Raw genomic sequence first — 14,985 nt, forward strand, 5'->3', positions numbered from 1 at the left:
TGGCTGTGTCTCTCTGGATGGACCTGACTCTTTTGACCTCAGTTTTCTGACAAGTCCAAGAACAGTCTTGATTTTCAGTTTGCCTACATTTTTCTTATTGTAAGGACAGGTGTGACAATCTCTAAGTGCTTTAAATCAGAACTCTCCCTTATCTTCATTTTTGAAAGAAAGATATTTTCAGTGGATGTACAATTCGAGGTTGGGAGCTTTTTTTTTTCTTCCAGTGTTTTGAAGATATAATTCTATTGTCTTTAGGCTTGAATGGTTTCTAACAAGAAATCAGTGCTATTCTTATCTTTGTTCCTATGTCTATAATAATCTTTTTCCCTATGATCCTCTGGCTGCATTTAATAACTTCTCTTTATTGTTTCTTTTCAACAATTTGATTATGATATGTCTGTGTGATTTTTTTTTTGCTTATCCTTCTTAAAATTTGTTGATATTCTTGGTTCTGTGGGTGTATAGTTTGCATAATTTTGGAAATTTTTAATTATTATTTCTTTGAAAAATTTTCTGCCTCCTCTCCAATCCCTTTCTTTCTGGAAATCCAATTGATGTTATCCTGTTAGGCCACTTAATATTATCTGACAGGTCACTGAGTTTCTGTTCATTTTTTTTCAGGTTTCATTTTGCTTGTGCTTCAGATTGGATAGTTTTTATTGCTATGACTTCAGGTTTACTAATCTCTTCTGTAGTATCTAATTTACTGTTAATCTAATTCAGTGAGTTTTTTTATTTCATATGTTTTGTTTTTCATTTCTATAAATTTCATTTGGCTTTTATTTATATTTTTTAGTCTTTCATAATCTGTCATTTCTCAGTTTCTTTATAATAAATTATTATTTTTTCCTGGTTATCTGTCAAACTGTCCTGCTTCTTCACATGTCTGATAGTTGTTTTTAGTGGATTCTTGAAAGTATGTTTATATTATATCCAACTATAATATTTATATTATAGTTGGATTTAGTTGTATTCCTTTAAAGATTATTGAGCTTTGTTCCATAGGCAGTTAATTTATTTATAGATCAGTTTGACCCTTTGAAAGCTTGTTTTAAAGATTTTTAATGACAGATGTAGTTGCAGGTTTAGCTTCATTACTAAGAAATGATCCTTCTGCTATCTCTACTGAATGATCTTCATATTCTCTAAAGTCTGTTTACTTGGCTGGTAGGACACTAATGATTCCTAGCCCTCTGTGAGTTAACTAGAAATTTTTGTCTCACAGCTCTCTGATATTTGCTTATAGCCAATAGGGATAAATTCAATGGCAAAGAAGGAGAGTTGAAGAGAATAAGAGAGAGATCACAAAAGAGAGAAAGATAGAAAGGGGGTAATAAACAGAGCAGGAACTAGGATGTGAGGATAAATTATGTTTGCCCGACTTGGGAACTTGTACTACTTTTGGCTCTAAGAGGGCTCCAATAAGTATGCGTATGATCCTTACTCGCTTCATACTTTTTCTTAATTGGGAGTGCATGGATCTGGGGTATACTCTGGAGCATGACAGCTGAATCTGTATCTATAACACCTTTTGTACTGTGAAGCTTATTACCCTGAGATAGCCAGTAAATTGGGATATTAAATGCATAGTTGTTTAATTTTAATGAATCCTGGGCAGAAAATTCTTAGATTCTCGATCTCTTCCTCTACTGTAGAGGGATGTAGAGATATTGTTGATTGGAAGAAGCATTCAACTAGGTAGAGACCTTTAAGTATCAGCATTCTAGAACTGGTTCTTCTATTTTTTGTTGAACTGGAAGTCCACTTGATCTCTCTAGTTCTCATTGGGTTATAATATCTTCAGTCCCTTTTGTTCCAGATTCTAATATGGAATAGGTCATATGTCTAATATCTTTGGTGACATCTAATTGGAAAACAATAGGGAAATATTCTAAGAAGTATAAATCAGATAGAAATCTATAATTCCCCATTTTCTTTAGCTACCAGGGAGCTCAGATAAAAACTGGCTTTTCTGTGCTATTAACTGTAGCATATGGGGTAGACAATAAGTTTGCAAACTCATTCTAGGAAAAAAGTGCGGCATACCTCATTGCTAAATATCACTATGGTCACCTTTGAAGTACTCCCCTGGCCATCTGGTGACCATAGTGATATTCAGCAATAAGATAGGTAGCACTTTTTTCTAGGACAAGTTCAGGAATTTAATTATCAGACCTCATACAATAAGAGCTCTGATGGTCATTCCAGAAAAAGAGTTCCAAAATTACCTTGAAGGGTGGACTAGGCAGTGACATTGGTACACAGATTTCCAAGGGGAGTACTTCAAAGGTGACTGTAGCGATATTCAGCAATGAGGTATGTAGCAACTTTTCTAGGATGAGTCCACAAACTTAATTGTCTGGCCTTGTATTCTCTTATGGGTGGAATATCAGCATCTTGTATTTCTTATTGGGGTTTATCCATTAAATCTAAGTTATGTTTTGCCTGTTCTCATTACTATGTTTTTTTTCTTGATCTTCCTATTGTCTTACTTTGCTATATGGATTCTTGTATGTACTTTAAAGTCTTTGTAGAATATGGTGCTAGTGATGAGAAATTTAAAAATCCTTAAATGAAGAAACAGGTAAGGAAAACAGATGAAATAGCATCAAAACAAATATTCAATATGCATTCAAATATGTATTTAAATATGCAGGTTTTAATAAACATTTTGATGTGTTTTTCCTTGAAGATAGTGAGTTAAAAGCTTAAACTAGAAGATGAATGGAAGGCTAGTATAGACAGGAGAATGTGGCATCAGCAAGAGGTGACCATTCGTTTTCCATATTAGAGGAGGAAGACAAATTTCAAAAGAGAAAGAAAACTACCTTTTGTTTTGCAGCTCGTCACATATGTTGATACTCAGAATGAAGGCACCTCATTATCAAGACTAGGTTAAATGATTTTCACTAATGTTTTACTTCAGAAGCAAAAAGTAGCTTTCTGAAATTGAAATGGCCAAAAAGGCTTTTTACAATTTTTTCTCAGTATATTATGAGGGTACATGTGTTTTGGTTACATAGTTTGCTTCTGTAATTTTAAGTCAAAGTTATAGATTTTAATTACTTTTACTGTGGTGTGAGATCACTTCTCATCAAAAACAGAAAAAGCTATACTCTTGATCTGCTTGGCAGATACATTTCTAATGCAACGGATAGGTTATAATCACAGAAATACATTTAAGATTCATTGGCTTTTGGGGTTCTACAAAAAAATGTGTTCTGATGTCATAGGTCCTAGAGGAAGAATTTCTCATAGCAGTCTACCTGATGTTTGAGGTGTGATCTTTTAATCAGTTCCTCTGATGTGACATATATGTTGGTTTACATGAGTTTTCTTGCCTGTCAACGTGACTCAAGTACTCACTTGAGTATCTTCTCTCTTCTTGACTTTGACATACTTTTATCAGGCTGAGAATAAATTTTCTTCCTATATGTTATCTTCTGCTGTCCCCAGACATTCCACATGTCTGTGCCTTCATGTGCTTGATTAGAGACCTTTATCACTGGGGACAGGATATTATTATCTACATACCTACAGATTACTTCAGGAGCTGGATCTTTGGGTCACTTCCCAAAATGACATCTCTATACTGACGGCTTACCTGAGATTAGAGAGTCCTTTTGTTCTGACAAAGTTCTTTTTCTATTCTTGATCCAAAGTTCTTTTTCTATTCTTGATTCTAACCATTTACACAATCAGAATGACTTATATCTTATCCTAGCCATAAGGTCCACTGAGACTTACTTAAAGGAAGTAAGTCTGTCCAAATCTTTATAAATATTAAACCCTTAACTCTTAAACTATACTTGCATTATTATAATCTGAGTGCTTTATTTCAGGGTCCTTGATTGAGATGAAACCAAATAACAGTGAATTAAAATTTTTTGTTGTTGTTTTGAATTCAACTTTGTGAATGTTTGGATTCTGAGATCTGCTTTAGATTAATTTTTCTGTGTCTCAATCTTGAGTCCTTCATTGATTTTACCACTTTGCATTTATTAATCCTAATACCTGACAGGGATAGTGAAATGATATTTCTTTTGTTGTGGGAAAAGAAATGATAAAACAACAAACATTGCATTATCTGTTCTGTCCATGCAATAGAATCTTTTGGGAAATCACATTCTGGTTTATGTGGCATGCAGGTAATCATTTTATTTGAAGAATCAGAATATAGATTTCAGAGCATCCTATAAATATTTCAAAATAAAGCCAAGTCAATTAAATTGTTCCCTTATAATTTAAAAGGTACTTTAAGATTTTTTTTTCATTACCAAGGACATTTTAAACATCATTTCTCATGGTATAATTGTGATAGTTTTATGTTCTGATTAATAGATTTGTAAGAAAGAATATTCCAACCTGTATAAAACAATGAAATGTGTTGACATTGATTTGGTTGCAATATCTTTCTGGGTTGATATGCGAGAAATAAGGAGAAAAGAATGTACCCAGTTGGCATTTTGGGAAAGAAATCATTTCCTTTTCCTTTCTCTGTGGGCAAGGAACATGAGATAAAAATAATCAGAATAAGGTCCTTAGGTATTGAGAATTTATTAGAATCAGAGCACTTACTAATTCAGAGCAAATGAGATCTATAGATCGTTAATTGCAGCTTGGTGTCTTTTATAAGAATGCCTCATGTAGTGAGCACATTGTCCCTTCACTAAATGAGTAGTGATTATCAAGGAGATTACTGTGATTTATAAGCTCATTTTCTTCATTTTACTTTACATGTGCCAGACACTGACTCATACAATAAAACAACAAAACAAGCTTGATTTTTCAAAATTAAACGCTTTATTTATTATTGTTGTTCACAACAGAAGGTTATTATGTCTGAGATTTTTGAGTATATGGTATATAATTTTTAAAAAAAAATGCATGGCAGGAGGAAACAACTTCGTTGCAAACTTTAGATGATAAATGGATTTTGGTGTATTACAATTTTGCCGAAATCTAAAGAGTTCCATCCAAATGGAAGAAAAATAATACTAATTGTTGTTGTGAAGCAAAGATTATTTTCTTGAGAAAAGAGCCCACATTATCCTTAAGTGTGCCTTTTTCAGATAAGTGTGACTTTTGTAGTAACATACAGGTCTCTTCTCTCTTTATGGAGAAAAAAAAGCCAGTGTGATGAGTAACCAGAGAGTCTGTTCTGGAAGCAATATGCTACTCCTTTTTCTTTTTACTTTTACTTTTAATAGAAGACAGTTACTGATGTTAAATACATTTATTGTAAACTTTAGACACAAAAAATAGGCTCTCTATGCCATTCACGTGCACATTAAAACCAAAAAGCTGGAAATTACAATAATGCATGCAATTATACAAATGACGCCACTCTGACCTTTATGGGTCTTCTGTCCATACAAGGTCATCAGAGGCATTATCTATGAAGCCCTAAGATTCTGAAGTGCTATTACTACCAAATCTCTGATTAATACTGTGAAGTATTTTGGAAGACAGTTTCATGAGCTGGCTAACATTTCTTTAAAGACAATGACTGCTGTTAAGCTGAGCCATACAAGAGATTTTGGTTGAATTGAAAATATAAGTATTTTATTACCATGTGCAGTAGTGAGTGCCAAGACTGGCCAACTGGGCAGTGTGAGGTGAAGGTGCTTTACTGGTAGTTATAGGCTAGTTCTACTTAAGTGTTTCAGTGTCTACAACATGTACATGATCATTCCATCCTCTTGGATGACTTGAATTCCAAAAAGATATTTCCTCAAATTTAAAAGTTCCCCAAACCTTATTTTTAGGTAAATATCCATACCCTCTAAAAAATATTAACTTGTTTTTATATACCCAGATGCCAAGTTTGTCCTTTGATGATGGAGGAATTCCTTGGCAATGAATTGTTTCCCATTATGACACTCTGTCTGTAGACCTTGAATCCAACATGTAGAACTTATTTGTCTTGCCTCTTGAGTGATGTCCTCCAGACAAGTATAGGATGCTGTCTCCACACACTGCACAGCTTCCTGACATAGGAGGAACATAACCTTCAGTGTTAATTTTTTCCATCTTCCAGTCTCCATTTTGTAGATACATAGTCCTTTTCTAGACAGATAAAAGTCACTAACTTGATTACTCTGTAATAGGACTGCACTAGAATACCCCTCAAATTCCTAAGCTAGTGGTGCTGTTAGGTAGGTAGAAGGCTGTTTTCCTGGAGAAAGGGACAGAATGGATGCTCTGCCTTGGAGGTGCCCGAAGCTATGGCCCCATGGGGGCGGGAAGGCAGATTTAAGGGGCAAAGGTCTTCCTACTCCTTATTTTTCAATAAATGGGTTTTGATATCTTCAGATATCAAAGGAATTGATTAGATTCTTAAGTTATTTATACATGCAAAGTTAAGTGGAGAATTTGACACAATTTTCTGATTGCTGAGAGGCAGTAAAACATGATAAGAGCTTGGCTGTAGAGCTGGACTGCCTGGATTTTGATCCTAGCCCTGCCAGTGTGATCTTGGGCAATTTACTTAACCTCTCTGTGCTTGATTTCTTCAACTATGAAAGAAGGATGTTGATGTTCCTGGGCTTACAGGATTAAATGAGTTTATACACATAAACGGAATAGTGACAGACATACAGTAAGTACTTAATAAATTCCAGCTATTACTGTCTCTCAGACAAAATAAATGTAGGTACAGATTTAGGGGTTGAAATAAATGACTCTTATAATTTCAGGATTTAACAAACATTTTGAAGCAGTCCATTAATTTATATGTGATGACGTGGGTAGGGGAAATGTGGCACAGTGAGAAGGGAAGCCACATTACAGACTTGGAAGTCAGACAAATGAATTCACATTTTGGCTCTGTTTCTTGCTGGTGTGTGAACTTGGGAACATTGCTTACCCTTATAGATTCTCAGTTTTCACCTCTATTAAATGGGGGCAATCCTACCTTACAGTGTTGTGAGGATTTGTAGTAATAAATAAAGAGTTCTTAGCACCTTGCTGGTACATAATAGGAACCAAACAGTAATTGAGCAGTTCTCTTCTACTATCCTGATAGCTAGAATCCCTTCTCTTCCAAATCTCTCTCTCTCTCTGGGTCAAGGTGAAAGAAGAGGCCTGGGGGAAGTTAATCCACTTCTTTTTTAATGGACTATATTTTGGGAGCAGTTTTAGGTTCACACAAAGTTGAATGGAAGATTCAGAGATTTCAGTACACTGATGAGATTATGAAATAAAACTCAGTAAGAAGATATGAGTGGTGGCAATTAACGTTTAAAATTTTTAAACTATTTTATAGATTTAGGGATACAAATGTAGTTTTATTACATGGATGTGTTGTGTAGTGGTGAAGTCTGGGTTGCTTGTGTAACCGTCACTGACATTGTACCTAGTAGGCAATTTCTCATCCCTCACCCCCTCTCACCCTCCTACCTCCTGAGTTATTTAGCATCTACTGTGTGCAATATACTGTGTTATGTTTTTTCTATGGTAGGTATTATTATTTTGCATTTTAGAGATAATAAAATTGAAATTTGGAGAAACGAAAAAACATTTCCAAAGTAATAGAGCTATCAAGTAATAGAGTTGAGATCAAAACTAGTCCGTTTTGCTGTTTAGGAATCTAGTTTCTAGATTAAGGACATTGGTAGAAACTTGATCTCAGGAAAATTGAAGTTCATATCCTGTACCTAGGCACAATGTCAGACCAAGCCAGAGGTGTAGGGGGACTTGATCCAGAATCATGGCAATGCATTATAGAGCACCTTAAACTTCTGAAGACTAAGGTCAGGATTAATCTCAAAGCCTGGGGCTGGATGAACTTGAGGAGAGGTTAAGTTGATCTCAGCGACAGAGGAGGAAGGCTGCAGGGAAGCAGCCTCGCAATTCATTACCACAGTCCTCCCCCCCATGCAGTACTTTAAATGGTCCCCTGGAGTCTGCAAAGTGCAAAGCATTAGTGTACAGCTCTAAGTGCTTTTGCTGTCTAATTTGTTATCAGGGAGTGACCAAGCAGTATGCGTGTTTATGGATATTTATGGTGAGCAACAGGGATTCTTAAGTTAGGGGTATAGGAGGCATATTGGCAGGGTTTTATGTGGAAAACTCCTTCTGGTCTCTGAATTTCACTAGAATAAATCATAGCCAGAAACTCTGATTTTTAATGGGAGTAAGAAAACAAAGGCAAATGTTATCACCAAGTTGGAAACGAGGTGAAAAAAGAGACGTCTCTATCACTAAGTTGTGCCCCAAAGATTCATATATAACTGCTTCCTTTTTAGGACTCCCAAACAGAAACTATTATGTCTTACAGTAGATACTTAAGTTACTATACAAAAGGTTGGATTTTTGAGGATGGTAAAGTCAGGATTTGATTTCATCAACTGATTAACTCTTTCAGCCTGCTTTCAAGGCAAAGTGTTTTACACCACAGTCAATTATTTGATTTCTAACATTTTTAATATGTACATCAGAGGATTTGTTTGCTATCAAGGAAAACGGGAAACTGTTTGGAAACAATTGTGTATTCTTTCATCATGCAGTAAGCTACCTGTTTAGTTTAAAACAAGTCCTCTTACCCACTCTGGGAAGGCTTGCTTAGACACAGAAATATTCTTAGATCAGGCTAGTGTCTCACTGGTTTGTTAAATTTTGTGGATGAGGGATATAGTTAAATTAAAAATTTAAATATTCCAAGGACATATTTATTCTTTTTCCAGATTGTGAAACTGACACTTTTTGGAATGGAAGACGATTTTCTCATTCGTCACCCCCTTAAAACATTTAGTTCTGAAATATTCTCGTAGTGTTTGGTATGTGTCTCATTGGATTGGATCAGCAGTACAAATATGATGCCATATACAACTTTAGAATATATTATTAAATGCTTAAGATCATACCACTTTAAAACAAAAACAAATATAAAATTTTTTATTTTTAAAGTTTTCTTCTTTTTTTCAGGCTATGTCCATATGTATAAATGATCTTTACTTTTTTAATGGGTTAATTTTAACTGCATCATTATACAAAAACATTCACCTTATAAAAATTTCAACACAGAAGTGTAAAAAATATGTTGCCTTTCACTTACCCCTCTCTCTTGAAATCTCAGGATCCTTATGAGGTTGTCTTTAACCATTATTTGAATCTTAGTATGCATCAATTTAATTTTTTTTCTTTTTCTTTTTGTTTTTAAGAGACAGTCTTACTATGTCACCCTCAATAGAGTGCTTTGGCATCACAGCTCACAGCAACCTCAAATTCTTGGGCTTAAGTGATTCTCTTGTCTCAGCCTCCCAAGTAGCTGGGACTATAGGCATCCACCACAACACCCAGTTATTTTTCTGTTGCAGTTATCATTGTTGTTTAGCAGGCCCAGGCTGGGTTCTAACCTGCCAGCCTTGGTGTATGTGGCCAGCACTTTAACCACTGAGCTACAAGTGCCAAGTCATCGATTTAATTTTTCAATGTACTTTTATATACACATATACACAAAAATACAAATATGTTTTTAAACTATACCACTTGAGCAATATATTTTTTCACTTAACAATATGACTTTGGCTTATATTGCCACTGAAATTCACCTCATTTTAAAAACTGCTGCATAGTATTTCAACATACAGATGGAGCATAATAAAGTTAGCCATTCCTTTATCGATAGACATTTATATTGTTTCTCATTTTCTACTCTTATGATTAACGTCCAAATGAACATCCTTGAACATATGTATGTCTAATTATACACATACTTTCCTAGACTAGACAAATAGAGGTGAAGTTTCTGGGATGAAGGACATCTTCAGGTTAGTGGAGTTTAGACAGAAATTGTCAATCTGTCTTTAAAAACTTTGGAGTTTACGTTCCCAGCAACAGTGTAAGGGAGTATCATTTCCTCGTACCACCGTCAACACAGAATATCACAAATCCTATTACTATTCTGCTAATTTGATGAGTAAAAAGGGTAAAAATTATTTCCATTTTAATTACCAGATCATAATATAATATTAAATTAGTCACAGCTAGAATAATTTTGCTAATATTTACTTGGTGTTTTCCATCTGCATTTATAACATAATGCCATATGGTTTTATTTTAGGAAGTCTGTTTTGGCTGTAGAATTAAACCAAGCTCATAGCATAATTTGAGAAGATTTGTTACTTTCCTATGATCTGGAGACATTTTTATACAACACGGAAATATTTCCTCTGTAAAACTGCTTCTGCCTTAGGACTTTTATCTTGGGGAATCTTTGTAATTTCTTTCACTGTTATCAGTCTATTCAGTTTTTTGGGTCTCTTCTTAATTTTGGTAACTAAGCTTAGAAAATTATTGAGATCGTCTGGATTTCAAATGTCTAAGTAGAAAGCGATATGTCTTCTACAATTTTGATTTACTATCTTTATCATGTTATGTGTCATTTCAGACTGTGTGTCTCTGTATGTGTGTGTAGCTAAAATTTTGGTAGGTAATTAATTTGCCTTTTTAAACATCTAGATTTGCATTTGTGTGGTTATTTTTGGCATTATTTTATTTCTATTTTAAAATTTATTTTTCATTTTTATCGAAGGCAGACATTCACATAGTTTAAAGACTGAGGCAGCTGCACAAGACATGTTGTAAGGAACATTAAGCTCCCATCTCCTATTTTCCATGCACCGTGGCCAATGACTCTCAAGTGTTTTACATGATTCATTTGGTATTTACCTCCAGCTCTCCATAGGACATGCTGATATAGCTACTTCTTAATGGCTCAGTTTCGCATTATGAATGGACTTCTCATCACATAAGACGCCAATTAGCTTTGTGTCCAACTACTTCCTATCTGTCCCTCTTTACCATCCCCCCACTGTCTGCTCAGGTACTCTAGGCTTCCTATTTATTGCAGTTTTACTGATACCAATATTCAGTATTCACGTTCTTATGAACAAGTCAGTGATTTTCATTTTGGCTGCCCATTTAAATCACCTGGAGAGCTTAAACAATACTAATGCCTAGTTCAGATTGCATGAAATCCAGATGCAGCTCAGGTGTCTGGAATTTTAAAACCTTTTCAGGTGATTCTAATGTTTGGTCAAGGTCACAAACCAAGAAAATGTTATTCGTAGCTGATTACTCTGTTTGCTCTCCTTTCTGAATAACTTTTTGCATTTTCTTTGGTGCTACATTTTCTTAATATTCTATGTTCTTAACCCTAATTGAACCTCAAACTCTTCTCGATATGTGTGCACATGAAGTACTCAATCAGGTTCATCTTTTTGAAGAAATCACTTACGTAGCCTTCCAACCAGTTTTTGCCTTGCTTAGTTGCTGTGTAGGCTGCCCCAAGTAGTCATCTCCTGGAAGTTACTTTCTCTTCTTTTCTTCTGGAGCCTGGTTTCCTGGATCCTATGTCTTCCTTTCTCTTGGTTTACTACCTCATTACGTTCCAGCACCTGTCAACAGCTTTTATGGAGACAAGGGTTTATACAAGGTGAATTTTTAGAAATTATACTTATAGCTTAGCTGGCTATGGAAATATTTGTTAGAGATAATTTTTCTTCAGAATTTTAAAGACAGTGCCTCACCACTTTGTCTTCTCTTTTTCAATGATGCTACTGATGTCATTTTGATATTTTATGAGACCTGTTTTTTTTCTCTCTGAGAGTTTTGAGGATCTTATCTGTTTCAAGTATTCTGAGATTTGAGGAGGATGTGACTTGGGGAGAGTATATTTTTACCTGTTGGTGGGTCCTTTTTTTTTTGTTTCAGCTTCTTTTTTTTTTTCTTTATTAAATCATAGCTGTGTCCAACAACGCAATCATGGGACACAGTGTGGTGTTTTGATATACAATTTGAGATATTTTCATCAAACTGGTTAACATAGCCTTCAGAAGTGGGCCCTTTCTATGTGGAACTCATTTCTTTCAGTTGTGGGTAATATTTTTCAATAATGATGATTTCTTCCCCTCCATTTTCTCTTCCCTTTCTGAAACTCCCTTTATTAGGATGTTAGACCTCTTGAAAATGTGATATATATATATATATATATATATATATCTTCTCTTTTCTATCTCTTTGTTGTGTTTCCAGGGAGATTTAATTGACAATATTTTAAAAATAAAATATATTTTTAAAAATATATACTATTTTTTCTTTAAAAGAGCCCCTTTACTTCTCTGAATATTCCTTTGTTTCATAGCACTTTTCTTTCATGGAAGTAGCCTCTCATTTTCTTATGAGGACAATAATAATAGTTTTTCTTGAAATTTTCTTCCCCTTATATAATCTACTTCTTTTAATTTAGCTTTCAAAACATCCGTGGGGGAGGTGAGGGTAGATTTTTGACTTTTTACTTGGGCTTAACCATTCAGGTTCAGTACTAAAACGCTCATTGGGGATTTACTTGCTGAGACTTCTTGATTGTAGCTTCTGGCCAGAACCTTTTGAAAGAAATTCTACAATGTTTGTCCTTTTAACACTTTTTTTTAAAGGCTGGTTAATGGATGGCCTAGAAAAATACTCTTTCGGTTTCCTGCCCAGAGGGTATAAGCCTGACTGCCATATTTTGAGAGCCAAATGGAGGAAGAAAGTTAGAAGCCTTAATATTTAGCATGTAAATTTTTGCTAATGCCACCCTTTTAGAATAGTACCCTGCTTTCAGCTGTGCCTGAAGTCTCACCATTCTCCTCTCCAGAGAATACACTCTAGTCTTCTTCCAGGGTAGGAGAGAAAGAGAGTTTATTAGGTTTCACGGAGTGAGAGGGAAGATCTTTTTTTGCTCACCAGATCTGACTGTATCTTCTTGATTTAGTGATGTTATCGCTTCACTTCAAAAGTAGGTGGAAAAACAAATTCTTAAGCATTTTGGGAAATACATGGTGTAAATCAAATTCCTCCCATGCTTCTCTCTCTGCTGGCATAGGATTCAGCTTTCTCACTTCTGATACATAGAACCATTTGTTCATTTGCTTTTTAACTCCCAAAATTATGTTTCTGTTTGCTCATCTCCTGTTCTCTGCATCCTTGGAAATCTATGGCTATTTTTTAAAAAGTACTTTTTTACCATCATTTTAATGTTTTTTGGAAGAAATAAGTTATGTCTTCTATAAATGATTTAACCCCTTTATTCTCAGAGAACTCTCTTTGTATGATTTTTATTCCTTTTGAATTTGTTAAGTTGTGCTTTGTGGTCCAGAAGCTAATCTATCTTGGTGAAAGTTACATATGTTTTTGACAAGAATGTGTATTATGTTCTTGTTGGGCGGAGTGTTCTATAAATGCCAATCAGATCAAGTAGATTGACAGTGTCGCTCAGATCATCTATATCCTTACGGTTTTTCGTTTGATTTTCTACAAATGGAAGTTTAACTTTTATTGTTATTAACAATTTCATCTATTTTTTATAATTTTTTAGCATCTTGGGGTGGTGTTATTTTCAATGTTTTTGGGTTTTTTTTTTTTAAAAAAAAAACACATTTAAGGCAATGATTTTTCTTCTAGGCAACTCTTGGTCTGCAATGCAATGTTTGCCATCTAGTACTGTGATTCTTAGTCATTTCTAGAGAACTATTGTAGGTTACAAATGCTCCTTAGCACTAGAATGGTATTTAAAAATTTAACTTTTCTCATATACTAAAATTGACATTTGTGCTGTAAAGAGTCTATATATGTGCTAAAATTTATAGGAAGATATGTTTAAACATTTAGGCATCTTAAATTTGTATTTTCTTTTTACCATTGTCAGAGAATTTAGTCCTCAGTTTAAAAAAAAATTGAAAATTCCCATATGGCTGAACACACAGTCATTTGTAAATACTTTTATGGATATTTAAATAGATGGCTTATTTTCTGCTTTGGGGGTATGAATAATATTCTAATAGATTTAGTATACGTGGCTTCCAGTGTTAGGCAACTCCTTAGTGTTATGACTTGTCTGCTGAACTTCCAAGAAAAGTGGTTAGAGTATTCCACTGAGATTCATGACCCATAATTTGCCCTTTTTTTTTTTTTTTTTGCAGTTTTTGGCTGGGGCTGGATTTGAACCTGCCACCTCTGGCATATGGGGCTGGCACCCTACTCCTTTGAGCCACAGGCACCGCCCCATAATTTGCCCTTTTTGTATTTGTTTGTGTCACAGAGGTTCTTACTTAAATATTGTGAAGCTATGTTGTTAGATACATAAAAGTTTGTGATAAGTCTCTCTTGTCAGAATGTATTGTTCACCAATGGAAGAATTCAGATGAAATATATATTTTTTCTGTTGATACTTTGACTTTATTTATTTTTTTGTATATTTCTGTGTTTCACCTTGAATTCTATTTTACTTTTTTTTTTTTTTTTTTTTTAGAGACAGAGTCTCACTTTGTTGTCCTCGGTAAAATGCCGTGGCCTCCCAGCTCACAGCAACCTTCAACTCCTGGGCTTAGGCGATTCTCTTCCCTCAGCCTCCCGAGTAGCTGGGGCCATAACACCTGGCTACTATTTTACTTTTTATTTAACAAATATCAGATGAGGTACTGTTTTCCATCCTTTTATTTTGCAGGGTTATTTTTCATTTTAAGACTTTCTCTTGTCAACAGTACATAGCTGGAATTTGTTTTATTTTGTTTGGCCATACCTGAGAGTCTTTGTCTTCCAACATGGTCATGGAATCACTTTTACATTTACTGCTATTACTGACATCTTAGATACATTCTTGCCATCTGAGCTTATGTTTTCACTCAACCATTATTTCTTTTCTTTTTCTTTTCCACACTTTTATTGTAATTACTGATTTTTCTTTATTTCAATTTTTATCTCTAGTAGATTTATAATTGCATGTGGTATTTGTACTCTTTTATTAGCTACCTTTAAAATTTACCACACATTTGAACATATTTTTCTATCACCTTTTTTTTTTTTTCTATCACTTCTGGAGTCAATTAACATCACTATTCTGTTATTAAAATGATTGTATAGCTGTAATAAAGTCAGAGGAATATTTTCATGATAGAATATTTAATAATATTGTATATGGATACATATTGTTAAGTCACT

General features: G+C 34.4%; 1 pseudogene; it reads right to left on the reverse strand.

The window, feature by feature from the left end:
• Positions 1-5,568: 5,568 nt before the first annotated feature.
• LOC100964057 lies at positions 5,569-7,859 on the reverse strand (annotated as a pseudogene).
• Between the last annotated feature and the right edge of the window lie 7,126 nt (positions 7,860-14,985).

Source organism: Otolemur garnettii, unplaced genomic scaffold (assembly GCF_000181295.1).
Source record: "Otolemur garnettii isolate 467f Iridium unplaced genomic scaffold, OtoGar3 scaffold00051, whole genome shotgun sequence".
NCBI lineage: Eukaryota > Metazoa > Chordata > Mammalia > Primates > Galagidae > Otolemur > Otolemur garnettii.